Source organism: Serinus canaria, chromosome 5 (assembly GCF_022539315.1).
Source record: "Serinus canaria isolate serCan28SL12 chromosome 5, serCan2020, whole genome shotgun sequence".
Classification (NCBI taxonomy): Eukaryota; Metazoa; Chordata; class Aves; order Passeriformes; family Fringillidae; genus Serinus; species Serinus canaria.
This window is the reverse complement of record NC_066319.1, coordinates 41771581-41799548: the sequence shown is the minus strand read 5'-3', so window position 1 is coordinate 41799548 and position 27968 is coordinate 41771581. Positions and strand designations below refer to the sequence as shown.

Here is a 27968-nt window from a genome sequence, read left to right as displayed (position 1 = left end):
CTGGGCTCCTCCATAAATACCAGTATCATGTAGGGCCAGCCAGAAGGCACTTCCTGAGAGAATTACCATGTGAGGCATGCTCAGACTGAACATGCTTTCTGCAAAGGAAAATATACAATGTAGACCCAGATAATACACATCACTCAGCTAGCAGCACTCTTTGCTAGGCCTGATGCACCACTCTGAGGCAGACATAATTCCTGCTCTGTTAATGCACCTCCTGGGCTGGGAATATGGCGTTGACCCAGACAGTAAATATCTGTGCAACTCACTTGTTGCATGATGAGCAACTGCTGCATGTGTCAGGAATGCCCAACATGCAACTTCACCTCGCTTAGCAAGTGAACAGGGATGTGGATGCAACTACTTTGACCAGATGTAAAGTCTGATTCTGAAAGGGTTAAACCAAACTGTAACCATTCACAATCATTACAGGTTTCATCACATTCCTTTCCATTTCCAGCCAGTGATATTTTCTTCTTTTTTTTATTAACTTTCATTTTTTTGTATTTTTTCTTTCTGTGTGTGTACTGCTCTAATTAACGAGCAGCATGTACTGCAGCATGTTAGAGAGACGTGTACTGGTGTCTCTTCCCAGCAGCATCTCCTGCCTGTAATTGCTGCAATTAGTTGAATTAGTAATGCAGACCATTAGGGAGAGCCCGTGGCAGCCTCTGGACACAGGTTGTAATGTTCCTGTGCACAATACAAAATTACCCCAGCTCAGCAGCCTTGGCTCAACCATGGCTTCTGGTGAAACTGTCTCCCTTAACAGCTCTTCCTTGCAGAGAGCTGCCTATTCTGCCAAGCAGTAGGATCAGTGGGATGAGTCCTGAAACAAAACAACTGAAATGCTCCTCACCAGGCAGGAAGCATTGTTGAACTCAGGAGCAGGACAGCTGCACTTCAGCACTCTAGGTGAATATTTCTGGGAATTTCACATCTTAACAAGACTTTCAAATCCTTATTCCTGATATATATAAACACTCTCCAGCTTTAAATAAGGTCTCCTTTAAATTCTTATATTTGCTATGGCTGCCTCCACCAAGTTCCTTCTTTCTTTTGCAAAAGAGTTCTGAGGACTCTGTCCTTTCTTTAGCCTCCTGTGCTCCCAGCACTATGAAATACCTCTGACCACTGCTAGAAGTTCCTTACCCTCTCCATCTCTGTATTTGAGGTAAGGGGAGAAAAAGAGAACCAAGAAGTCAGTCAGAAAGATCAGATTGAACCTAATGATGCTTCAGTCTTGATTTCAGTGGCATAGATTGAGCCAAGAAAGAAAAACTGTTGCGAGTAAAAATTTAAAAAATAGATTATCTGTGAAAAAGCCAGTCATGAAGTATTTTATGTGTTACTCAGTCATACCCAGCATGGTCATTTGGCAATGTTTTGTGGAATGCTATCTTGCAGTATTTTCATGCTTAAATACTTTCATTAAATACTTCTACAATCTTGCTTCCATGGGGAGTCAAGATTAAAAGAACTGAAGGTAATATGTTCCTGCCTTACATGTCAAGGTCATTTTTTTAAGATCTTCTTTCAGTCATAGAAAGTGGAAGAATTCTGTTGAAATCCTGCTGACTTCTCTTAAGGCAAGCTGGCTTTAGAATTTTGTCTGCTCAGTAAGGAAACAAGAAAGGAGGAATGCACAAAATAGAAATTTACTTTTTTCAATTCTCCTGGTCCTGTCACATATATTTTAGAAAGTGTTATTTATCCCCAGAAACTTTCTAACTTATACAGTAATCACATCCTCCAACAATGAAATGCAGCTGTCCCTGGGTAAAAAGATATTAGTTTTTAATTGCACCAATGTAAAGTAATTTAGTACAATTTAGTAAACAAGGCTATACTGCTAGAAATTTCTAATCCGGGGAAATGTGGTTAGTGAAACTGGAGATTTATACTGTAGCTGTCTAAGGGTAAGGATGGCACTGTGGATAAAGAATAAATTAAGGATAGTATTGTGACTAAAGAATAAACTACCCATCACTACTAGAAGACCTTGCTCAGACAGTGCTAAAACCCTGGAAACCGGTTTTGATTTCCAGGTTAAATTTAGATCATGCGGATTTTGGTCTTAGTTGAACATCTGACAATTCACACTTCTCACAGAAAAACAGGGATGATTTGCTCCAGTAGGAAATAAACATAAGAATTATAACAATGTGCTGTTGTCACTTATCAGCTGCTATACCTATTTGGTTACCCTCTTACTTGCTCAGATCTAAAGGCTTCATGCAGCATTAATGTGGAATCAAATCCAATTGCACTGACAATGTGATTTAGTATTTGTAAAGAATAAGGAGTTCCTTTAGAACTGTTTTTTTTCCCCTTGCGTATTAGGGGCCTCATATGTAACCAGGAAGGTAACAAGGCCTTTTTTTTTTTCTTTTTTTAACTGGACACCTCCTGGCAACAGGATACTGGTAGATAATAAAAGTTTAGAGCATTTGGGAAGTGATCAGCCAAACTCAGGGTCAAAACATCCTTCCAGACTATTAATGACCCTATATCTAGTTTGGGAAGTTCCTGTACCACAACCTGAAAAGTCATGAAGCCTGGCTCTTGTTCCTCTTCTTGTTCTATTTCCCATCTCATAAGCAGCTTAAGGCACTACATGCAACACATTTATGCTGCACTCTGATACCTGTACTAGATTTCCTGCTATAAAATCCTTTCGCAGCTTGTGTTGGTTCTGAACAGAGAAGGGCACAGTAAGCCAGACTCAGAAGAAATGCAAATATGTGATGTGCAATACTCACCAACCCCGTCAATTTCAACCTCTATTTGCACTTTTTCATGACTGGTTTCACACATGATTTCATCAATTCATCTCCATCTCTCCTCCCCATCTCTACTACATACTATTTCACTTGATACTCTATATTTTTGCTTGGTGATTGCTCTTTATCCCATCCTGTTGATTTTGTGTGTATAAAAATGAGGGTTATAAAAAGAAAAAACCTCCAGAAGTGGTGTTAGATTTAAGTCAAGGTCATTAACGAGATTTCTAGAAACCACAGAAAAGATAAGTACACTAATCTGTCTTGCCATTTCCTATCTTGTATTTTTAATCTCAGTACTTTCCATCACAATTCATCACTAACTGATTTTCTAGTCCCACCACATATTGGTTTTCCACACACCTTCCGCTCAGATACCAGCATCTGAATCATCCCAAAGGAATAAAGCCATTTCAGTGAGAAAGAACAGCAAATTCCTGATCACAGGAACAGTGTCAATGAAACATCCAGAAGGCCATTACTTCTTGTAACAGGAATTTGTACCTTTCAAGACCCTCCTGGAGCTGGGAAATTTCACTGGATGTTTATTAAACTTGCTGGTTCCACAAGACAGGATAGGCTAGTGAGTAGAGACCCTGGAAATCTATCCACTAAGATAATTTATTCACATCAGAAAAAGCTTGCTGTGAGGCAGTAAGCAAAAACACTACTCCATTTCTGGTCTTTTTTCCCCAATTTTGAAATGGTTCTCATTATACTCACCCACTGGCTCCAGGAGAAGAAAGTGGATTAATGTTTTAGTGTGTGCCCCGTGATCTAGGGATAGTAAATGCTGAGCATTCTTATGTACAGGCAAAAGGATAGTAATGAAACTTCTCCATATGCTGTGATGGAAATGATGCTTGTGTTTTCATTGGAAAGAACATGAAAGAGAAAATATTTTTCTCTTCCCTATATTAGCTAAATTCTATATTAAAAATAATAAGTCACACTATACTATTTTAAAATACGTATTTCATTTCTAAAGAATCCCAGCTTTGAAATTACTTGGCCTGTATTAAAGGCCATAAAACTAAAGATAGGTATTATAATAACTTTCAATAAAATTTCTCTCTGGCAGGAACCCTTTTTATTCCTTCCTCTGAAAGATTTTTTATGGCATTTATATTATTATTTTTTCTCTCCCTCTCTCTAGTGTTTAATGAAATTGCTTTGGAATAAAACCAGAGCAGGAGAAAGTGCTAAACTCTGAGTCCACCCCAGAGGATTTATGGGCATATTTACCTTCAAATTCTTTCTATTTCACTGAATTGGCTCCCCATTCCTTTCCATGAATTATTAGTACTGTAATCACCTCCTCCTAATTATTCACTCTAAGGGCCTCTTCAATCTTGCCACAGTGATAGTTCTACAATCTTTGTTCATTACACTGTATGTACTGGTGCGGGATATGTAGTGCAAGGAAATTTGGCATGGTATGGCAAGACCTGCTCAAGATGTCTCCATTCCTGTCCAATGTTTAAATTGCCCAAAGCCCTAATTTATGTATTAGATCCATAACCCTTGCTCCTTTGTTCTACACAAAATGGCAGGTGCTGAATCTTCCTTTTCCCAATTGCAAAGTTTTTTTGACACCTTGCTGTTTGGGTACGCCACTCTCTAAGAAAGATTAAGCGTGCTGGATAAAATAAGCTCTGTCACAGAACAGCTTTATGAAATGATAAAAAACACACCCAGGAATGAAGGAGTTCTCCCTTCTAGAGGGAGAGAAAAGACAAAGACCCATAAGTTCAACCCTTAGACAAATTCCTGCAGAATTACACATTTGGCAGTTGCTTCACTTGGTAAAGTAGGATTTAATTTTCCTACTTGCCTTTTTCTTGAAATTCTTCTGCACACTATACATGTTACCTCCAGTTCAACACCATTATTTGAAAGGCAACACTAAATGCTTTGCTGTGGGAGAAGTGTAAATCTGTTTGCCAGCGAGGAACCACAATTCACAGTACTTGAAATATGACCATCACAAAATGCTAGGCACAAATATCTTCCCAGGAGTGGAGAAATGCAGTTGTATTAACCTGGGCACTGCATTTGCCTTTCACACCTAAAATATACAGAGATGAAAGTCAACAAACTTTTTCCTAAATACAACCACTTGACTCTCTCCATTACTTCCATACTGCTGTATTTTCTATAGATCTCAAAGTTATTATGGTCAATGGACTACATATTTTCTTCTATGCCTTACAGTATAGAGTAAAAATGCTCCATTTAGAATAGCAAAAAGTTAGTGATGCTGTCCAGTCTTCTGGAAATCAAGATGTTTCTTGGCCAAGAACAGGCTCACGGCATTTGCCGTCATGCCAAAAGAAGATAGCAGATGAAGTGTCTTTCTTATTAGGAGCCATTTCTAGTTTGAATACCTCCACCTTTTGTACTTTGGGAACTAGGATTTTTAAAGAACTTTTTGTATTCTGTTCACACTATTCAATTAAATGAGAATCCTTCATCTGTCCTTTCTACACGTTACATTTGTTTCTCACTTTTTAATTAATCTTTATTTGCAAAATACCCTGGAGGTCACTACAGTATAGCAGACCTGAGAGACTCAGTCTGGACAAACTCAACCTACTACATACAGATAGAAATAATCTGCATACAAATGAGAAAATATTAGAAATGTTGCAAAAATCATAATGAAGTATTACAAAAGAAGCTGCAATTTGGGATTGTATAAACTTTTAAGGGAAGTCTTGGGTCTCCTGTCTTTTGCTAAAGTGTATAAATCTTCTCATTACTAGATAGAACAACATGTATTTTCTTATCATGGGACAGAGAAAGCCACAAATATGTGCAAGCCCTTTGCACTCCCACATACTAATTCTGAGGTTGTGTCTGCCTCTGCAGAGGCAATGCATCAGAGAACATGTAACTAATAATTCTTCTTCATACAGCTAATTTGAAGTAAATAAAAAAACAAGAGGACCAAATCCTCTGTTTGTTTAAATTGGCATTGATTTCAACCAGGCTGCCACAACTTGCAGCAGAGAGAATGGCTCACTACATTTAGTTTTGGACAATTCAATACCAAAAGATTAGGAGTAATTTTAGTCAATTCAGAGAAGAGCCACTGAAAAGAGGAAAGAACTTGAGAGATGTATGAATGAGACAGGCTTAGTAAAACTAAACATCAGAACTTGATTTAACAAGGGCTTAAGGTAGGATAATTTTTTTTTTTTATCAGGTGTCACAAAAGACATCAGGAAGAATGATGAACTATTTAGAGTGTTTCAAAAAAGGATAAAATTAAGAGAAAATAAAAGGTGTTGTTTTGACTAAGAAAAATCTCAGTAGTGATCTTTACCACCTATGGAGAAGTCTCAAAGAAATACCAGAAACCATTAGCACTAAGGTCAGCAGTTGCCTGAGCCATCCAGGTATGAATACCATTAGTGTATATGCCCTAATAGGCAAGAGCTTGCTCCATCTATCTTCAGTCCAATCTAATTCACTCTAAATCAAGTCCATATTTGCATCTTCTCTGTCACTATGTAATATAAACACATTACACATTTCCCTGTCATTGCAAAGCAGGCAGCAAAGCTATCCAGCACAGCCTTTCAGCTGCTGTGCTCACAGCTAGAATGACAGAATATTCTGAGTTGGAAGGGACCCACAAGGATCATCAAAGTCCAACTCCTGGTCTTGCACAGGACAGCCCCAAGGATAACACCCTTTGCCCATTGTCCAAATGTTTCTTGAACTTTGTCAGGCTGTGACCACTTTCCCTGGGGAGCCTTTTCCAGTGCCCAGCCACCCTCTGGGTAAAGAACAACTTCCTGACAGCCAACCTAAACCTCCCCTGACACAACTTGGCCATTCCCTTGGGTCCTGTCACTGGGGCTGGTGTGTCACCTACCAAGAGGCTGGTGGGTAACCAGCAGGCATGGATCCTTCAACAGTAGCCCAGCACAAGTGCATCTCCTGGCTGCATGCTCCTGGCTGGATACAAAAGCTGATTTGCTGTCAAATTATGGCATTAGGTTGGGATCATGAGAGAGCTGCCCCTCAACAAAATCAGCCATTTGTCCACTACTATGGCAGACAACAGATTAAGGAACTAGGCAGTTAAGTAAGAGAAAGCAAAAAATAATCTTCCCAACTGTATGTCAATCTAGATTCATGGGCAGTCATGATTAAAAAGAGCTTTGAAAGCTTGAATTATTCCTTTGAAAGCCAAAAGCCTGTCTCACTAAAATCAATAGTTCATTAAGACTGTAAAGTCTGACTCTTCTGGACCAAGTTTGATGCCAAATTTCAGAGACTTTGTTCTGTGCCTGAGCTGTGGAAAGTCAACAGGGAAAAATCATGTTTCTGCCTTTTGTCTCTTTCTGCTGGCAGTGGGAAGGGGGATGATGTTGTGAGGCAGAGAGAGAAAGAGAAGGGAGGGCAAAGAGGGGAGAAAGGAAAGTGAGGAGGATTAATTCATCTGTTGTTCACAGCACCCTGACAGGGGAAAGAGAAGTATTGAACCACAGCAGCTTAACCCAACTTCAATGTACCTTCCCAAAAGCAGAAGGAATGTAATTCTTCATGGTGTTCTGCTGATAAGCAAATCCTCCTAAATCCTTTCAATTTATTTCTTGGCCTGAAGAAATTACATACTATTTAGGAGCTAAATAAATAAATAAAATTTCATTTCCATGAATCTAGATTGGCTGTTTATTGATTACATGGGCCCACAGAGCCACTTGCTTTTCTATTTCTTTCCTTTCCTAACAGAACAGGCTCTTTTTGACTTGAACTAGGAAAGCATCAACTGGCAAGTCTTTTCCAGACTATTCAATGTAAACTTCAAGATTTGCAAGAGCTTTAAACTGGGCTGTAAAATACCATTCATTGGTTTTAACACAAAAGATACAGCTTTGGTGTGAGAGAAGACACTTTCTCCCCTCTTATCAACCAGTTTTTCCTTTCCATGTGAATTTTCCTTCTTCCAAACAAGTACCTTGAAGATGAAAGCTGTGTGTCTATACACTGAAGACAGAGCCTCTTGGAAGAACCTCACAGGAGGAATATTGACACTGAGTGTACTTTTCATCATTTGTTGAAGGAGCCTGTGCTCCTTCCCTATTATATTTTTATTTCTTATTGAAAGAAACTGTTACTTGAAACAGAAACCATCAGTCCTCTGGTATACAACCACAGTTATGCAGATGGTGCAGGTGAAAATTCCCTAAGAAAGGTACAGAAGGGATGCCCATCATGAACTAAAGTAACTACAAAACTTAATACTTAAAATCAAACCACTACAGCTGACCCCACAACAACTCCCACTCTAAAGTAAGTGAGAACTGCTGGAAGAACATCTTTCTGAAATTCAAACACTGCTCAGGAATTTGACTTTCTGAATATTACACTAATCTACACAATATTGTTTCCCAGTTCTTGTCCAAAAGTCTTCAAATGGAAGACATTTCTTTTAGGAAATGGCCTGAAAATAGCTACAGTGTGTTCATTCCTGTGCCATTATCCCACTGAGAAGAACCAGCAACCATCTGAACACACAGAGCAGCATAAACTTCAATGTCCTGCTCTTTTCAGCATCTGCTTAAAGCAGGACACAGGAAGCAAAAGCTGAATAAAGATTCTAATAGATACGTAGGAAAAAGTCAAACTATTGTCAGAATTTAGCATCCTGCTGGTGTGGGCTCTGGTCCCTTAGGTACACATTCTAATAGATTACCTTAAACAGCCACAGAAACAATTTTATTAATATGCTGGGCTACGAACTACACTTGCTGAAAAATAAAATTTTACATACTTCACCAGCAGAAGGGCAGGGCAGATCACTGGGATGCAGTTATTTTTTATATTGCCCCAGGCCAAATTGCCAAGGACATTGAATCAGAACCCACATGTTACTTGATTTTGTTTTCCTGATATTGTCATAAATTCGCTATCTGACATCAGCAAAATTGCCCCTTTCCCTCATGCTTCTGTTTATATTGCCATAAAATAGAGAGAAAACAGTTTCTATGTTTGCTTGGCGTACAATAATAATTTTAGTAAACATTTTACATTCTTGAAGCAAAGCCTAAGTACAGAAAACTCCTTTACATTTAGTAAAGGGAAGCCTACGTTTCAGAAAGTTAGAGACTCAAATGATGTGAGATGAATCAGCTGCCCTTTGAAGACTCAGCCTCTAGTAAGAGTAAATGGGTTTTTCTTTGCGTGCTAGCTGGCACTTAATAACTGTGTCAGAAGAATATTTTTCATTTACACTTTGCTCCTTTGCTGGAAATCAATATGTCGTTTGCTGGCATTTTCTCCTGGACATCTTTATTTAGCTTGTCTTTTTTCCTCAGAGGGGAGGGAGTTGTATTTGATTTTGTTCTGTTATTGATTGGATCACTCTGAGCAAGAAATAAATAACTAAGCACAGCACAGTAGCTTTAATGACAATCTCTTAAGCCTCAAAATCTGCACACCGTGTTACACTCCCCCCTAACACGACTCAAAAGAAACAAATCTGTAAAGTACAGTTACTGTACAGAAAAGAGGTAGCCACACGTGCAGTTTAACTGGCATTTCTACTTATGTGATCACTTAATAAAACCCTACAAGTCCTGTTTCTATCTGAGCAGTAGTCCTTTTCCTGTAGCACCTACTGCTGGGATCTCAAAATCTCTTGCAAATGAGGTTTAATGAGAAATTAAAGATACAGGAGATCTTCTCCCAGCAGACATCGTTCCCTGGAGAAAAGAGGAGCATGTTCACACACTAAACACTGCTGGCAGTGCAGCCTGGTCCCTGAGGTATGACAGGCCAGCGAGCACTGGCAGAGGGGCAGTTGCTGTGCCCTGGCTGCACCGAGCAGCACCAGGCACAGCAATCCTGCCAGCATCCAGCAGGAAGGGATGGGCAAGCCAGCCCCAGGGGCTGCACAGTAATTGCCCAGCATCTTTATGGTTTTTTTTAACTGGGGAGTTCTTTACCTCCTCCCCTGTGTCTCTCTTAATTTCTCTTACTCATTATTACACTGACCACAAACAGTTGGCACATACAGCTGTAAAATTCATAAAGGAGAAAATACCCTAGTACGGTCCAAACTGTGGCACTTAAAATCTAATGTGACAGAGTATGTTATTCATAAAGTAACAATAAATGTAAAGACTCTGAATAAATGTGCCTTAAAACAACTTCTGCAATTATTATAAGTACCTCTGAGTGCAGTAAGATAAACAACTATCTTTGAATATTCACATTAATGTGCTAGACTATTCTTGCCAGACAAATATTCTTCTCGCTCTCCAAACATTAACCCACACTTAGAAAATGGCATTTAAATACTGTTACTCACAGGATTCACACATTAGCTCACAAGGGGAAGGCAGTTCCCACACATTTAAATGCAGAATAAACATAATGTAGAAAAAATAAATGCAGAATAAATCCTGGCCCACTAGGTACCAATCAGCACCTAGAAATGTTCCCTGAATAACGTTAAAGAGTACACCATTTAACAATGGAAAACATTTAACAAAGGAAAATAGCCACTAAATACCTATATGTAAGCATGTATACAGCATACGTGCTACAAAAAGGCTATGAATGGTTTTAATTTATAAACAATAAGAAACTTATAAACACAAATGTCACAAAAGTGGCTGTGGTACAACTCATATTTCCCAGAAACATTGACAGACTCTTAATCACAAGCTCATCCTTCCTCTCAATACAGGATGCAAATTATTATCAGCACTAGTACAGAGATATCTGTTTACTCAACAAAAGGCATATTACCATCAACCTGTTAACACAGTGACATTATCATGGCCAAATCTAATAAAAATTAAGTTAAACAGTTCTAGACAATATTTCACCCAGAAATACAACTGCCAAATAGTTAATGCTTAAAAATCATACTTTTCTATCATTACCATTTTTTTTCCCACTTGAAATATGAGTAAATGAACACCTTTACTGGAAGGACAGGGAACTGACTTCACATGTTAGCAAAAAATATGTAACAAAATAGTAATCAGGGAAATGAAATCATTACCACCACCACCAGGGATCATGGGGGAAAACTTAAGAAAGTTAGAGTCAGAAATTGTTCTAATCATAACTTTATCAAAGAAGGAGATCTACTCCCATCAAACATATACCCATCAGCCTAAAAAACATACTTGTTCCACCAAATACTGATGAAACCAGGTAAACTTTACCCTTATGAGCTGTGGAACACCACAAATGGCTCCTGAGCATTAAATCTGAAGTGAATTTCACTTAAACAGCACATGAAGTGGTCCAAGCTGCAAACGGTTGTTATGCAAGAAAATTTTGCCGTTGGGTAAGGCAGACTCCCGTGCATAGCAAGCCTGATAAACACTTATCACCGCTGGGTTCCTCAGCAGCCCCTGCCTAATCACAACATTTGCTCTGTGAAGGATAAGAAGGCCATTTTCCTGGCTTATTTATTTAGTGTTCTAGTGAGTTTGATTAACTGTGGTAAAGACAAATCAATCTTTTGTGTTTGTGTAAAATGGAAAAAGGAACAAAGTTAGCTTTAATGGCCCCAGAGATGCTCAGCTGGAAGGCACTTACTGAGCAGAGAGCTAGACAAAGGAATTCAGGCTTTAAACACCATCAAGAACCAGCTGACATCGTTTATACTTCTACCTGCTTAAAGGGAAAACAACAAACCCACTCCACACACAGTGAAGAGGCTTTCTTTTCCTCTGCAATTTTGTCTATAAAGGCATCAAGTACTCCAAGGTCCTTCCTAGTGCCCTTCAGATTTCCACAGTATAATCTGGGAGATACTAGGAAACAAGTATCCAAAGGAACATCATCAGAAGGAGAGAGGATTTGAAGCTCCAAATCCATAAGAATACTTTCACTGTCAGTAAACTTGCTTCTCAACTCAGTTTTGTGGCAATTTTGCATTTTTGACATGAATAACCTCTTGGTAAGTACTGAAAGATAGCCTGAAATCCATGTCCACTATGAAATGAAGCTTCTGCATAAAGAATTTGAATGAGACACTTACCAGTTGAACGTAAACTCTGAGAAATTTTTCCTCTCATATATTCTGATTATAGTGTTGACAACAGTGGAAATCACAAAATAAATTATGCCATTTTAATGCAATGCCTATGAAAAGGCTTTAGTAATACAAAGAAACACATGGGTCTTCCAGACTATTGAGAGCCAAGTTTTAGCCCATGGAGGATCTAACCTTAGTCTTAGCAAGGCATAGAAAAGGACAGCTTGACCAGGATGGAACCAAAATGTAGCAAGAGTCCCCATATTCAAGATATTCCAGACCCTGAATAGACAGAAAAAAGTGCCTGCTTAGGTTTCATAGGTTTCATGCTATATCAGTTTCTGCTTTTTCATCAGAATTAAAAAAGCAGAAAGAATCAGATCTTTTGTTCTAAGAAAATACTCCATCTTCCATTACTATAACACCTAAACCAACAGCTTTGGGATGATGGTATGTTTCTGGTCTCTCCTGGGAGGAAACAAATGCAGTTTCCCTTAAAATTCCCTTTTCAATGGTGTCAATATTGTGGCTTCACTTGTACCAGAAACAAGACATAATAGCCACTGAATTTAAAAGGTGGTACCTCTGCATTTTCAGATGTAGGCCCTACTCACACAAAAGAGATTACTGGCATTACAGACATGAGGACATACCCAAGCTGGTAGAGCTCCTCCTTTTAGGTCCAGCAATGCTGACTGAAGAAGGCTTTCTGCCAGCAGAGTTACACCACCTATGAGTGTTTCAAACACAACTGACAATAACTGGCACATTTATGTTCATATAAGGACTTTGACTGGCAACAGGAGGTAAAATCAAAGCACGTGCATTTCTGCACTGTGGGACGCAGTGAAGTTGTCAGAACTCCAGAGTATGACACTGTATTCCTCTGAAATGCTTCAGGATGGAAAAAGTGTTTCTAAGAAATCCTGTAATTGACTCCAATTACTAGCAGCTGTTATTAACTGTTCTCACAATTATTAGCAGGCATTTAACTTCAGTCAGGAATTTGCAAGTAAAAGCCTGCAGTCAGTGAGGATTCTTTTGATTCAGAAATCTCAGGTGAGAGGGGTCCATTATTTTCAGCAAGTCTGACTGCCCATTTTACACAGCTGTGGAATTACACAGAAGAGCTGAGTGCCAGGATGCCTCTGCCACTGATTTGCAATGACCCTTTACAGGGCTGTTAATATGTCAGCACACCATGGCTTAATTTTTAAGATAGTGAAGATACACATGTATTTCTTGGAAGTAAATGCTTATCAGTTGCTCTGACAGTACCTTGAGGACAGTGCTGTGTAAAGCATCTGAAGGAAGATTATAGAATTCTGAAATTGTTTGGGTTGGAAAAGATCTTTAAGATCACTGAGTCCAACCATTAACCTAACACTGCCAATTCCATCACAAAACCATGTCCATACGTGCCACATCTACACATCTTTTAAATACCTCCAGGGATGGTGAGTCAACCTCTTCCCTAGCCTGACTGTATCCAGTTCTTTATATTTAGTCAGCAGAAAGACTCACACTGTCAAAATGGAACTCCCATATGGACTGCAACAAACTGTTATGCAGGGCTGAGGTAGGAGAGATGTAAGAAACATTCTGCTCTCTTTAATGTTTCTGAAAGGAAATAAAATACTGGAGGTGACTGCACAGTTCCTACAAACGGAGGTTCCTGCAGACAGGAATTTCTTGCAAATTCTTCTCATCAGTGGGAAAAGCCTGCAGTGTACATCTACAGACATCAATGACAGCAGAGCTTAACACCAAAGGCAAATGACCCTCAGAAAAAGAGCCCTGCCATGGTGGACCACCAGTACTCATCAGAACACAAAACTTGCTTTCACAAGCTCTATCACAGCTTTTCCAAAAAGTGCAGAGTAAAGCTCTGTAACCTCTCCACCAGGCAGCTTTGAAACTTAGCACCTCAGAGGTAGTGGAACAAATTACCTGTCTGGTCCCAGGATATCCCTTTTACCTAAGTCTCTCACTTACCCAGAATGTGCAATTGATCGAAACAAATGCTACAATCTGACACCATGGAGCGCTTGACAGCTGTCAACTCATTAAGTTCTATTCACTGGCTTCCCACCTCCTTGCCAATGTATTACAGAAATTGCATTTTAGCTGGCAGCCTTTTCCTTCTCCTGAAACCATTTTGTACTGAGCATATTTAAGTTCATTGTTTTTTTAAAAAATGAATTTATTCCCTTCCCTTTGGTAATTTGCCTTGCAACAGTTTGAATGGGCTGCAGGATACTGTTTCATTATCAAGCTGCAACTGGAAATGAATATTTTATAGCAGCTGAACAGAGGTTTGGCTGTAAATGACTATATCCTAATTACACAAAACAAAAGGAAGACAGAAAGAAAAATGAATTTAATTAATGAAATATTGATGCAATTTACAGACAAAGGCCTTCCCATTTAGAAGGGAATTCCTGCATTGCGAATTTTATAAAGAGCTGGAGGTTCACTGCCTCCTTCTTGATTTATCTAGTTATGCATCTCATATTTAATTTTTGCTTCTTTCATGCTCTTTAAAATTCCTGAAGATATGTCTGGTATCTGTCCACACTAAGACACAGATGCAAGTGCTTCAAGTGCAAATCTATACCTATAGTGACTGTTATAAAAACATGTGAAACCAGAGCAGAAGTGCAGTCATGCTAGCTCAAACTCCACTGAAGTCTTGACTCCTGTTGCTGGCATTAGACATTTATGTTTGCTGACAGATAAAGGATAAACACAAGAGAAACCTGCAGAAGTACTTTTCTCTCACATATGCTAGTTGGAGTGGCAAGCATCAGTTAGGAAGTGGTTATACCTGCAACTCTGTGCTGCATAGATTTTGTATTTCATGGTTCTTAATGGGCTTTTCGACCACATGCTGACATATTAGCTTTTAAAATCTATTTATATTTTTTTTCTATAATATCATATGGCAGTCAGATCCACATTTCATACAAAAGCACTTCCTCCTGTTTGATCTCCACCTGCTTCTACCTACTTTCATGCCTTGGGCTTTGGTTTCATGAGAAACTGTGAGCAGTGATTGCCTAGTCACAATTTCTCAGTACATTTTGATTTTAAAGACCTCTGTTATCACCACTTGGTTACCAATCTTTCATCATGAAGAATGTCAGCCTATTTAACCTCTCCTCATGTGGAAACCATTGCATATCCTGCAGCTTTTTTATTCATCATAGATCAGTTTTTGAGAGCTGATGGCCAAGTGAGTGCAATGCAGAAGGCAAGGCACATGCAGATTTACACAGTGGCTCAATAATAGTTTAGATTTTTTTTCCTCTAACAATCTCTAAATTTTGGTTTGCATTCTTGAATGCAAATTCATGTCCAAAAGTAACCAAATCTGGTAATTTGTTAGCATACAAACTAATTTTCAATGTTCTGTGTGGCTAAGATGTATAAATCTTTATATCTAAAGATATATAAAGTGGCAAATAATGCATTTTTTTCTGTTCTGGCCTCGGCTTCTGAAATTTTTGAATTAAAGGCCCTGTATCTGAAGTGATTTATTGAATCATGAAATGCTTCAGAATGCCATCTGTTGAACTGTATATGGAGTGTGACCTACAAAGACACAATAAAGCTTTTAAGAGGATGCTGCACTTCTCAGTCATCCTAAGTCCAACAAGCTGACACCTTTCTGGGGGCACAGAAGGCACCTGAGTAAGCTCCAGGGATGCCTGACAGGTTCACAGAGTCAGGAGGCAGAGGGAGAGCATTGTACAGCATCATCATTTAAAATGGACTGGAGCAATCCACACAAGATCAGTAACAGACAGAAGACTCAGCATCATAAATAGAAATGTGATTCCAGAAGTGAGGACACACTGTAGAATCTGCTCCAACTTGCTTCCTTATCTCTTTTTGATGGTAAAAGGTCTTTATTATCATGCATGTTGTAAAGTGAATTAGGCTTAAATATAATGTCAAAGTGCTGCCTGAATAAAATTAGAAGATGAGAATAGACCTGAGCTTTAAAGAAAATCACATGCAGCTGTACTTTGTAGCCCAAAAGACAGTTAAAAATGGAAAAACGATGGCATATGTTTGCCCAAAATAACCTTCATCTTCAAAACATCTGTATCATTTTGGATGAGCACGACTTTTCACCCTGGTGTGGACTCTATTGTCCTCTGAGGATCAGTAATGAAATACTTTTAAGGAAACTGCTATGGTAATGCAGTCTTCAGAAACATGGGGGAGAAGCTATTGACTCTTGCCAGGCCAATCAACCAGATACCAGTAGGCAAATCCTGGCAAAAGCAAAAGAAATCATTGACCTGAAAGCATATAATCTAGAATTTTCTACAGGCATAGTTTCTTTGAATCCTGTGTAGGATGTGAATATAAAAGATAAAAATGAAAACACAACTCCTGTACAATTCCATACCTTGCCATTGATTTAAGTAAATCTAATTTCTCATCCACTTCAGCAAAAAGAGAAAAATATATCAGGAGTGAATGAATGAAATAAATGGATATTTGACAAGTTTGGAAGGGAGACAGATACATTTCAGAGACTTCAGTTACATCTCTCCCTGTGCTATGATTTGTTTTCTAGACTTTAGTCTCCATTTCCCACGCACTGTTTCCACCTTCAGCCCAAAGCTGTCAAAGTCTTTCTGCTCCTACTGTGCCTTTCCCTCCCCTGCAGTATTACTGAAGCTCAGCAGCTTTGGTCTTCTACTTTCAACATTACTCCTCTTTTTCTCTGCCACCCCTTCTTCTTTCAGACTCTGAGAAAAACTGAGTGGCTCTTTAATACCAACAGAGATACTGATTGTAACTCAAATACAGGCTTTTAAATTTGCAGGGGAAAGATTTCTTTAAATTACACATTATGAGAAGGCATAAAACTTCTATGTGAAGATACAACAGCTATTACCTGAATTTTAACAATAATGATATTATCTACAGCCTCAAATCAGATCAAGATTCTGTTATCTAGATACTACAGTATAAACAGGATAAAAGAGACCTTGTTGCAAGTACTGCTGTTTAGGTGAAGAAGCAACATATTTAGTACAGCTGACAAGGAAATAACAGCTCAGTTTTATGGTGAGTTATGATTTTAAAAGATTAGCTTTTGTTCTATGCTTGAACAATCCCAAATGCCCTTTAAAAACAACCTCAAAACGAGAGTGATATCAAAGTATCGGTTTTTGGATAATGATTTTTCACTTGCACCTAAATTTCAGACATACCATTCATTCAGTGTGTGCACGACAGCAAAGCACCCACTGGACAGCTTGGAGGGTGCAGCCCCCACAAAAGGATCCAGGCTTGACATGCATGCTTCTGAATAGCTAAAAGCAGGGAAATTTCTCACTGCATCAGGAGCGTAGGAACAAGAACCTGCAACATCTCCTTCCCACAGCAGTGCCCCGATTGCAGCCTGCTGTGGTGAGAGAGCCTCTCCCCTCCTCGCATGACAGAACAGAGAGCACGACAGAAGACAGCCTTAGGAAATGCCACTTATAGCCAAGATTAATGAAAGTGCAAAGGAAGTATGGGCAGAAAAAGACTGTTTGCTCTAAACATGGATTCCTTAATCTAGTTAGCCTGGGAGATTTCTAAAGAGGCTAAAAAAGATTTTATTTAGGAATGCAGTTAGTGCATGTATAACATTAACTGAAATTATACCTTAATAGTGTACAAAATAACATTAGCAAAGATTATACTTATGCTTGTAGGGCCTTCTGACAAGAACAACTTCAGGGAAAAAAAAAAAAGAAAGAAAAGAGAGAACAAAAATGTAATTGCCTATCAGCTGCACTATCATAATTACTTTCAAACTCTTGACATGGGTTGAATCAGACGAACACCAAATCAATTTTTGCAGCCAGCAATCATTGCATTCTTAGCTCATAAATTAAAATGTCACTGGTAGACTGAGTACAAAATAATGCCTGTTTCAGTATTTTAGCCTGCAGAGAGAGCAACATCTTTCTCCTTGTTTGTGAGTGTAGCTTGTGTATCCTTAACCACAAATACAGAACATTACCCTCATCTAATTCAAACCAAAGTTTGCACTGCTGGATCCCACACAGGAAAGCAAGAAATTATACACTATCTACAGAGTGGGGTAGTTTATCCCCCTGAGTATCCAGAGCCCCATTCTAGATCTGGGGAGATGGCAACACGAGTTTTTGTCTTGCCTGTGCACAGGAGCAGCATTGCAGCATTGGGGATTTGCTGGCTGTACACTGGCTCAGAGGAGGAAGAACCTTAAGTCTGCACTGTCCTCCCCTTCATCCTTTTCTGACCTGCAGTGAACCTCATCAGGCTGAAGTGAGTAGAGGACTCCTCAATACAAGGAAAATTCTCAAAAAAGCCCCAGATTTTAAGGCCAGAAAATATTCATTGTTGTGATTTCTTTAAGGAATACAGTGATCAGATTAAATTTATGAATCAGCAGCATCTGTTGAAACCTGACCCATAATAACAAAGTACTTAATTTCATATTATCTTTTGTGTCTCATTTCTGCATCTGAGTAGATGCAATTTAATGGGCTGTTCTGTGCCCAGTACCTTGCCTATCACCTCTCCCTCTCTATTTTTAACCACAAACTCTGCAGCTGAGGGTCACAGAACCAGGCCTCTGAGGTTACTTTTCATGTAACTAGAGTTACCAAGACATCCTGTTGTTTTCCCCTCTTTAGGGGCTTTTGCACTTTACATAACACTTAACTGTATTTTTAACTGAAAGCACATTGCTTAATCTTTATCTAATGATTGAGATATTTTTTTTCTCTCATGTAATGAGAGAAAGCCCCAAATAACTTGTTTTTATTCTGACCTATCTCTAACATCATACCTACTTTCCAAAAGATAAATCTTCAAGCACCTTACTCTTTCACCAATCCCAGCAGAAAAGGAGATATGAAGATCAACACAGGTTTAATTCCCAATTTCTCCAAAATTCTCCTCCAAAGCTTCACCTCCAAATACCAATGAACAAGACATCCAGCTGCACTAGCAAATCCAAATGACAATTTTAAATGCATTTCTGTAGCAGCCAATGTCAGTATTCAAAACTTTGCCTCAAGGGATGTATTTGAAGAGTTGAGGATTTTCTTCTGCTCTTTCTAGCCTTTCTAGAAGCTGAGCTATAAACTCATTGAAACCTGTACTGTAAAGTACTTCCTTATTTAGTAAAAATAGGATTGCCTATCAGCTCAACCCAACCAGCAGCTAGTACATAGTGGAGTGCTGCATTTAGGGAAAGTCTCCTCTCTTACAGTTCATTATTTCTCTAGTTCAGAAGAAGAAGTTTCACTATAAGTGGAATGGTTGACTCTTTACCTGATCAGTGGGGTAATTTGACCTCACAGGATGTGATTAGCCAAATGCTCACAAGGTCTTGTACGTTTTCCAGTAAGTTGCCTGCTACTGTCTGCCATGGGGAGCTCTGCACCTTTGTGAAGCTTTTGCAGAAGCTTTCTGCTCAGCTGTGCCACCTAAGAGGTGACAATTGATCACACTGGAGCTCAGCAGAGATATGGTCTCATACCTCTATGATATTGTCACCAAAATGACAGTAGGTGCAGACACATCAGGTACACAAATCACAGAAAGACAAGAAGAAACCTGTAAATGTGCAGGGCCAGTACTGAACTACTTCTGTTCTACATCAAATAAAGCCATGAATAAACTTACTCTTCTGGACCTCTTTCTCCAGATGACTCCCATTTTCGATATCAACCATTTCTAACTTCCAGCTGTATCTTCTTCACAGTTGGGTAGCAGCCATTTTGGGCCATGCAGCCCTTTTGTTTAAAGAAATAGTTTCCCAGTCTCCTCTATGTAAACACAACATACTTACAGAGAGCAAGCATCTCCTTTTTGTTCTTTCAGTATGCAAGCTAAAGAAGATAAATTGTGAAATATTTCTTCTGCTGAGACTGACTCCCAATTCACAATTTGGCCCTCAAAACCTTCTCTGTACCAGTGCCAAATCCTTCCAGTCATTCTGGAACATGAGCAGATATGCTCTGAAACAGCACTGAGCAAACTTGATTTTTTTTTTATAAAATAAAGAACAATTCCCTGTACAAAATAGTAGCAAGTTTGTGTGAAGATGTTTGCAAGTTCTTTACTTTCACAAGTAAAGGAATACAGATAATTATGTTCTGTCAGACAGAAAATCAGGTTAGCTATGAGACCACCAAAAGATCTGACACCCAGTTCTCAAGGGAGGGATTTCTAGTGGCTTAAATGCAATGATGTTTAAGGATCAGCCCAACATACCATTGAACAATCAATGCAGACCATCTACAAAAGGGCTGGAAACAAAAACATGTGCCTTGCTTGAGCACAGGGGGAAGTAAAGAGATCAAGGTGAGAAAAAAGGACAGTTACTTTTCAAATTGTCATCTTCTATCTCTGAAGAAACACAAAAACTGAAACTGATAACTGTCTTGATATGTTATCAGTTACAATAACTACATCATGGAGACGTAATACAGAGCAAGTCCTTAGAAATTCCAAACATAGAAATCAAATATAATGAATAAGTGAGAAAGCCCCACATTCCATTTCAATTCTGCTCTTCTTATCTGCCATGCTAATATTTAGAAAGTAATTATTGCTCTTGATGATTAAATTTTTTTTTTCTCCTCTTGAAATACTGATTTTTCTTTTGAAGTCTGCTTCACCCTGAAGGGAAAATACGTTTCTCAGCAGATTTTTTTTCCTATTTGCTTAACAAGGAAAGAGGATTAGAAAAATTAGAATAAAATGACAATAAAAATTAAAAAGGGGGAAGGGAAAGAGTGAGCAAGGAAAGACAGGATTTTTTTTTTTTAATGAGAATGGTCTTTGGGAATTCACAAAGAGAAAGAAGTGAAAAATTATGAGCTCATCACATAGGGTATGACACCTCATGCTGCAGTCTGGAGTTCCTATAATGAGGTGAATGGGCACTGCTGAGAGCTCATTGCTGGGGAGAGGTTAAAATGAGTTCTGCATCGCCAGGCCAGGCATTTTCAACCTACCACATTACACATAAATTTTTCTGCAGCATTATGCAGCTGGGTTTGTTCTCTAAAGCGAGCACAAATGCATCTTATCCCAGAGTCTGAGTGTCATGATCAAGTTAATCTGGGCTGGAGGGAAAGGAATTCACACTGTAATGAAGAAGGGAGATGAGTGAACCTAGATGTATACTTTATCAATATAAAAAGGTTAAGCTATGGAAGTTTAACTACAGACTCAGGTATCCCCTATAATAAAAGGCAAAGTAAATAAAAACTTAATATACTATAGGACACACCAAAAGCAAAATATAGATGTATGTCATTTCTCATTCTGTAAACTTCTCCCATTAAAGTGATCTAATGAGACATCGGGGTTTTTTGGACGTATGGTATACTGAAACCATGAGTGAAACTCGCTATGAATCAAAGCCCACACACAGGAATGCAACTCATCCCCTCCTGAGTTTCAACCCCTGAAATCAGTGTATGCCATGCAAATTAGCTTGGCCAACCTTATATAGAATTTTGCCACATAATTTGTGAGCATGGCTCCACACTGCTGCAATGTGAACACGCTGGTGCAAAGTTAATGGTTGGACTCAATGATCTTAAAGTTCTTTTTCAACCTTAATAATTCTCTGATTCTCTGATTACTGCACTCTGCTCTTGCAGAATGGCAAGCTTAAGATGTGCACTATTATAGATGAAAGACACTTTCTCCATAGCCCCTACGTGAGGCTGAAAATGTTGAAACTCATATTTCAAAGCACTCTTTGGTAAGAGTACTCAAAATACCACATGACAAAAAAATTTTCTTTTTTTTTTTTTTTTTTTTGAACAAACCCTCAAATCTGAAACTCATATGTGGTTGTTTCCAAGGGAAAAAAAAAAAAAAAAAAAAAAAAAAAGAAAAAAAAAGAAAAGAAAAAGACAAGTTATGAGGTCTTAGAAGATGAGATACTGACCATGATTCCCAGCTAAACACTCAGATATCTGCTGAAGCAGCTACTCAAGCCAAACTATAATTCACAGAAACAAGCTGGAGAAAAGCCAGCTCTGGATGAAGTGATTGGCTTATTTTGGAATAGGAAGTGTTTCCTCTAGACTGCAAGCCACGTTGACTGTCCTTGGGGAGATGCTAAGAAGAAACCTTGATCAGACATGAGACAAAGCATCAGTATTGGGTTGTGTAATGGATGGCCATTCTATGCCTTTGTGCCTGCAAAGTAGCTAGGTAATATCTACAATAAAATAGATGTCTTCGGTTGCTAAAGAGGCTAAATATACATTTCCAGGCATTGTTAGTGCTTGGTAAATCATAAGCAAGTTTTGTCATTGTCATCTTCTTTACTTTAAATACGCTGCTTTTGAAGTTAATAAAATGACTTGTTTCTCCCTTGTGCTGGACCATTTGCATAATTATAAAGAGGGTTCATGAAAGAGAGTCAATGAGATAATTCCCACATGCAAATTAAAGATCTTTCAATTAACATGGCAGGACGTGTGTGAAAACCATGCTAATGCAGTAGAAGATATCCCTAGTGGCACTTCAGTAATCTGCCTGTATGCTAAGGCAACTCTTTGTCTCACTTTGCTTCATCACTGGTGGCCTTTGGGCAACAGGGAGGTGGAACAGAGAAAAAAATGAAGCTTTTTGGGAAGGATCATTACTTCAGTGCTACTGGTGGTGTGGGAGAGCAGTACCTTAACCCTAATATTTTTTCCAGCAAAATTCAAGTTGATTGATTAAATGACCATGTTTCTTCATATCAGGGAAAATTTTAAGCAGAGTCTGATCTCCAGAAAGCTTTTTCATTCAAAGATCAATTTTGCTTCTAGTTCCCCTCATGAAAGGTGACTTCTCTCTCTTGTCTTCAGTAATAATATATGCACTACTTTCATAAGGCTTCCCTAGTTTCTCTGCTTACAATTAATGGCCTCTCAGAACAACTACTGAAAAGCAAATATGAGTAGAAAAGGACACTGGATACTTAGTAACTCTTATATTATCCCTGATAAAAAGCAATAAAAATAACACCTTTAGATTTCATATATATAAGCTTGTAATCAACTTCAAAATCAGAATTTAATATCTCCATGAGTATAAACATGCTAGATGATCCTTTATGGAAGTATTACATCTTTCCCTCAAGCTTGGGAAACATTAAAGACCAGATACCAGAATACAGATGGTTGCTTGCTACTTTGGCACACTACTAACTTTGTAGTCACTGAATAAATTTTCAGAAGCAGCTCTTACCCAGGAGAAGTGATATCTCTGTGTCTTCAAGAAAAAAAACCAAAAGAAACAAAAAAACCAAACAAATAAAAAAAAAAAACAAACCAACCCAGAACTGTATTATTTTAGGTGCTAGTTTGCTCCTGAATTGGGACTTGAATTAGGAGTCTGCAAGTCTGGAAATCAAGAGCCCCTATGTGAGCATGTCAGAACTCTCCCACGAAGGTATCTGCTTTACTGTCATCATGCTTATATCCTCCCCAGGAATCTGAAATAGCCCTAAAAATTGCTTTTCAAGGAAAAACTTACTGACTGCTTAAAATACCCAGCCCACCAAGCAAAACCCCAAAACCTGTGGTTTGCTCAAGGCAGGAATAATGCAGCAGAATACGTATTTATGGGGATGATGAAGGCAAGTAAGGGAAATGACTGCCAGAAACTCACAACTATGTTACAGAAAGCAAGATAGTTATCTTTGCTGAATGCACTCAAACTGTGTTTGGTTTTGTTTGCTTTTTTTAAAACCACAGAAATTCTCTAATTAAAGGACTAGGACTTTCACAAACAGGAATAATCTACCAACTAATCATGAGAATGAACTGGTAGTGGCCTTGGTATTAGTAGCTCTCTGTCAGTTTTAATAATTTCATCGCCAGCCCACAGGTCATCCTTGTAGGTATCCTGCTTCCTGGTACTGATCTATCATGGAGCACAAACTAATTTAATGGAATAAATACAAAACTGGGAATCGTGAACCTTATTGTAAGGCCAACTGCTTTCTCCTTGGCTTCTGCACCACACTGGTGGAGCATATCTAATCCCTCTCATCTCCACTTTAGGGGTAAATCAGTTTCCCATTCAGGTCTTAGTGTTCAAAACTCACAAGGGGAATAGTGATGTGAATGAATCCATCTGCGACACAAGTCTTGGAGAGAAGCAAAGTTTGCAAGGAAGCAGCTGTAGCTCTCACATTGTGCATATAACCTCCAAATCATTGGAGTTCCCATCCATCTACCAACATATAAGAATAAAAAATGATAATTACAAAAAGCTGCTGTATTTGCATTCCTGTGCCTCTGGATTTGACCAGTTTACAGAGTGGTTCAAACAGATCAACAGTTTTAAATGCTATTTTTGTGGTAGCAAATAAAAATCAGGAGTTCATTCTCAGCAGGCTATTAGTTTTATAATATTAATAATACTAGTTATTTTATTATGTAGCACTAACAAAGTAAACTCAAGCTTTTCCAGCACACTTTAGCTTTAACAGAGCAATTACTTGAGTCAAAATCATGTATCAAATTGAGCAACTTCTAGCAAGAAATTGTATTTCTGTCTTCAAGTCTTTGTTTTTCAAATAGTAAGGCATAATAACTTCTTGAAGAATTAGTAATCAATGTGTCACTCCTCTAAGTAATTATTTTACTTGAAACAAGTAATAAGACTGTTCCCATTTGAGGGCACATGTAATTGCAGTGTATTGTTAATTCTGCAGTCTTTTGTACAGAATGAATACTCAACTTTAATAATCATAGGAAACTATCAAACTATCTCTAGTGTACATTCTCTAGAAAAAAAGGAATGAAAAAAGTTAGGACTCTGAGTACCTTTTTAAGTTTCAAACTTCAGAGAAAAACACAATTTACTGAAATGTACTCTGTGTGTGGTATTTGTGTGCATACTCAGCATGTCCTAAGGTTTTGTTTGTTTTCTTGCTTTTTTGAAACAAAACTATAGGCCTAGTAGAACTCAGAATCAAATGGGCTTGTTTCTTTATGCTTGTCTCTTCAATTGCATTTTCTGTCATACAAAGAGCAGAGCACAAGGCTCTTCTCTGCCTCAGCTTCACTGACTTTAAAGTGCAGAAAAATAAAACATCTGCAGTGAACATTATTGTCGTGAGTGATTGTTTTCTAAGCACTTAAACACCAGTAATATACGTTCTTAGCATTACTTCTTTTTAAAAGATAAATTAAAATTAAATATGATAGAAGTTTTCAGCTTAATATATGTCTTAGGACACATTAGAACTTGAAGTTGCATTTTTGAAATGAATTTTCATGTAAAATGAAACAGATATTTTACAGTCTACATAAACAATATGCTTGAGTATGAGAAATTACTTCCATCCACAGAAGGTGTTCAAGAGCAAAAGGATATGGCCCTAAGTAAACTGATATGACCAGACCTACTTTAAAGAGGCTCTTGGTGGGGCTCCTTGTTAAAAAGAGCCTTCCTGGACTGTCCTCACTATTCTGCACTTCACAAGTGTGAGTGCACAAATGGACAGGATCATGGTGAAACTTTCAGTCTGAACAGCACCTGGCAGCACACAGGATGCAGCCAAGGCTGTGCTTTGAGCCAGTCCTGGTCCCACAGGTGATTATACATATTACCTCACAAATGTGCCTCTGCAAAGCCTTTCCTCACAGCTGGACTTCATCTGTGGGCATTGTCCTGTGTTAAAGCACGCAGATGGCTTTCCTACTGCAGAGAGCTCAGGGAACATGCAAAACTGCCCACACCTGGCTGTGCAGTGCTGCCTGGAATGTCTCCTGCCACTACAGAAAAGCACCATTTATCCCAGACTCCAAAAGTGCAGGTGCCACTGCTGTGTCTCTGTCATCGCCTCTCACAGCCCCGTGCTGGGGCTTGAATTAATTGCTGCCAGAGAGAACAGCAGCTTGTCAGCCATCAGGAAAGCCCGTGACCACTCACCATACACCTCTGACACAGGACCAAGATGAAGCCGGGTGTCCAAGCTGGATGTTTATGGTTTTGCTCTTGTTTTGCCCGTTTGTTTGTGGTTTAATGCCTATGTGGTTAATTTGAGGGCGATAAATAGCTTTTTCAGAAAACTAATTTGTACACAGCTGCAATTAATCAGAGTGCAGAGAAGAGAGCACCAGAGCTGAACGCCCTGCTGAAACACATGGCTGTGCTGCTGCTGCCACACACTCCTGCATTCCTGTGAAGGTTAAGCCAAATTGCAGAGCCCTGGGAATTTGAGCTTGCACACATGCTGGCTCTCCCTCCACACCGGGTCTGTTAGGGAAAAGCTTGAATGATTTCCACCTGGAAGCCTCCTGAGGCTTGCAGCCATTAGTTGAGAAGTTTAATAACCACTGGCAGGGGAGGAAAAAGCCCACCAGAAACAAGTGATTTACTGAACTTTTCCAACTGCACAGCTGAAATTTAGTATCTAGTCCTGTTTCTGACTGTTTTCTTTATATTGCCTGATCCTCAAAACTTTCATGGTATGAGTGCAAAATGATAGCAGCCAGATGGCAGCTCCAGCTTACAACAGAGCAACCCAATAAGAATCCAGTAGTTTTAGTTGTTTCTCCTGGATTCCATCTGAATGCAATAAGAAGTTAAGGACAGAGAAGTTGAGGTGCACAGAGCAAGGTGTAAAGTTTTAAAGCTTCTGGAGTGCAGAGTGGGTTCCTTCAAACTTTGAGACTGATCTGCAATGCTACTGAAGGATGTGCTGACTCAAGTGGAAATTGTGAGTGCTGGTGACAACAGAACTTTTCTGAAATGAGACAAAAATTCTGCTTGGTGGCACTCATCATGCTTGGGGCATGCAATGGCTTGTAAGATAGTTATTAAGGTTATTAATCAGGTTATTCACCATTTGCCTAATGTGTATCCAGGAGTTACCACAAAGAGGTTCAGCATTCACTATAAAAAATCTTGTCCTTTAAGACAAAAAAAACCAGATGAAAACTAGAAAGATAATGTTTGAAATCTGAACCTCTTTCTAATACATAGATGCTCCAAATAATCACTAGAAGATGACTAATACTAATATCCTTTAAGTATTACTGCTCAATGAGTCTTAAATGCAGAAGAACAGTGATTGTGCAAATGCCACAGCTATTAGGAGTGATTCCTCAAAGGTCAGAGTAAAAGGTCCTCCCACATGTGCCATTATATTATGGAAGATAGTCTCAAAAGAGACTAGTATGAGATATCCCAAAAACGCAACACCATGTAATCTCTGCTTTAATGTTGATTTCCAAAGTGATAGAATCAATTTTTGTGAATTGATTGAGAAACAAAAGGCAACATGGAAGTTAAGCTCTGACAGTATGGGCTTGCTGCAGCTAAGGGAAAAGAATTTCACTTTCCTACCTATTTTACTTTCCTGTGCAAATACACACAGCCTAGCAGCAATACCTTGAATAAGGGAAGTACTTCAGCTAGGGAGTAAAAGCAGGTGACCAAAGAGTTAAAACCTATATATGCCCCTCCAATAAATTCACATCAGATAATTAGTGTCAGGTTTCTAGTTCTTTCTTCTTTGCAAACTCATCACTGGCTTCAATAATTAGCCATTATCTTGAAAAGGAGGGATGAGAAAAAGGGCACTCAAAATGGTTGCTTAAAGACCTAAGCACTGCAGTATGCACTTGGGGAATTCTAGTTGCAGGGCAGAAGAACATCTGCATAGATCTTTAAGGAGACTGAACTTGTGAACCCTGGAGTTTAAGGCTTTTTTATGATTCTGCACAAGTTGTGTGTGCTTTTTCTTCCAGGCAAAACCTTGCTTTCCTAAGGAGCAAAAGTAAATCCAGTGTTGATTCCAATAGACTTATAGATAGTGTATTATTTCTCTCATTTACACCAAGTACATGCAAACAGATTCAACAGGCTATTGTCTTTGTTGCAGGCAAGAAAAAGGAGTCACCATTTCAAGATTGATCGTAACAGGGGTGATAAAGAAAAGAGCCAGGTCCAGAGTTTGATGAGTGACAGTTCTGAAGGTAGTGAAATGTAGTTTTGGGCTGAGAAGCTGAGAGGATTTCTATGTGGGCAATAACAACTGCACACACAGCATCAGCTGAGAAACCAGAAACCCAAGCAGGACTTCCCATCACACTTTAGCAAGGATAAAAAGCTGTATTATTGCAGAC

The 27968-nt window shown here is 38.8% G+C and overlaps 1 protein-coding gene across 5 annotated transcripts in view; it reads right to left on the bottom strand.

Moving 5' to 3' along the window:
- The window catches only part of NRXN3 (neurexin 3), a 909952-nt gene that overhangs the window by 38265 nt on the left and 843719 nt on the right, over positions 1-27968 (bottom strand). The window lies entirely within an intron of this gene.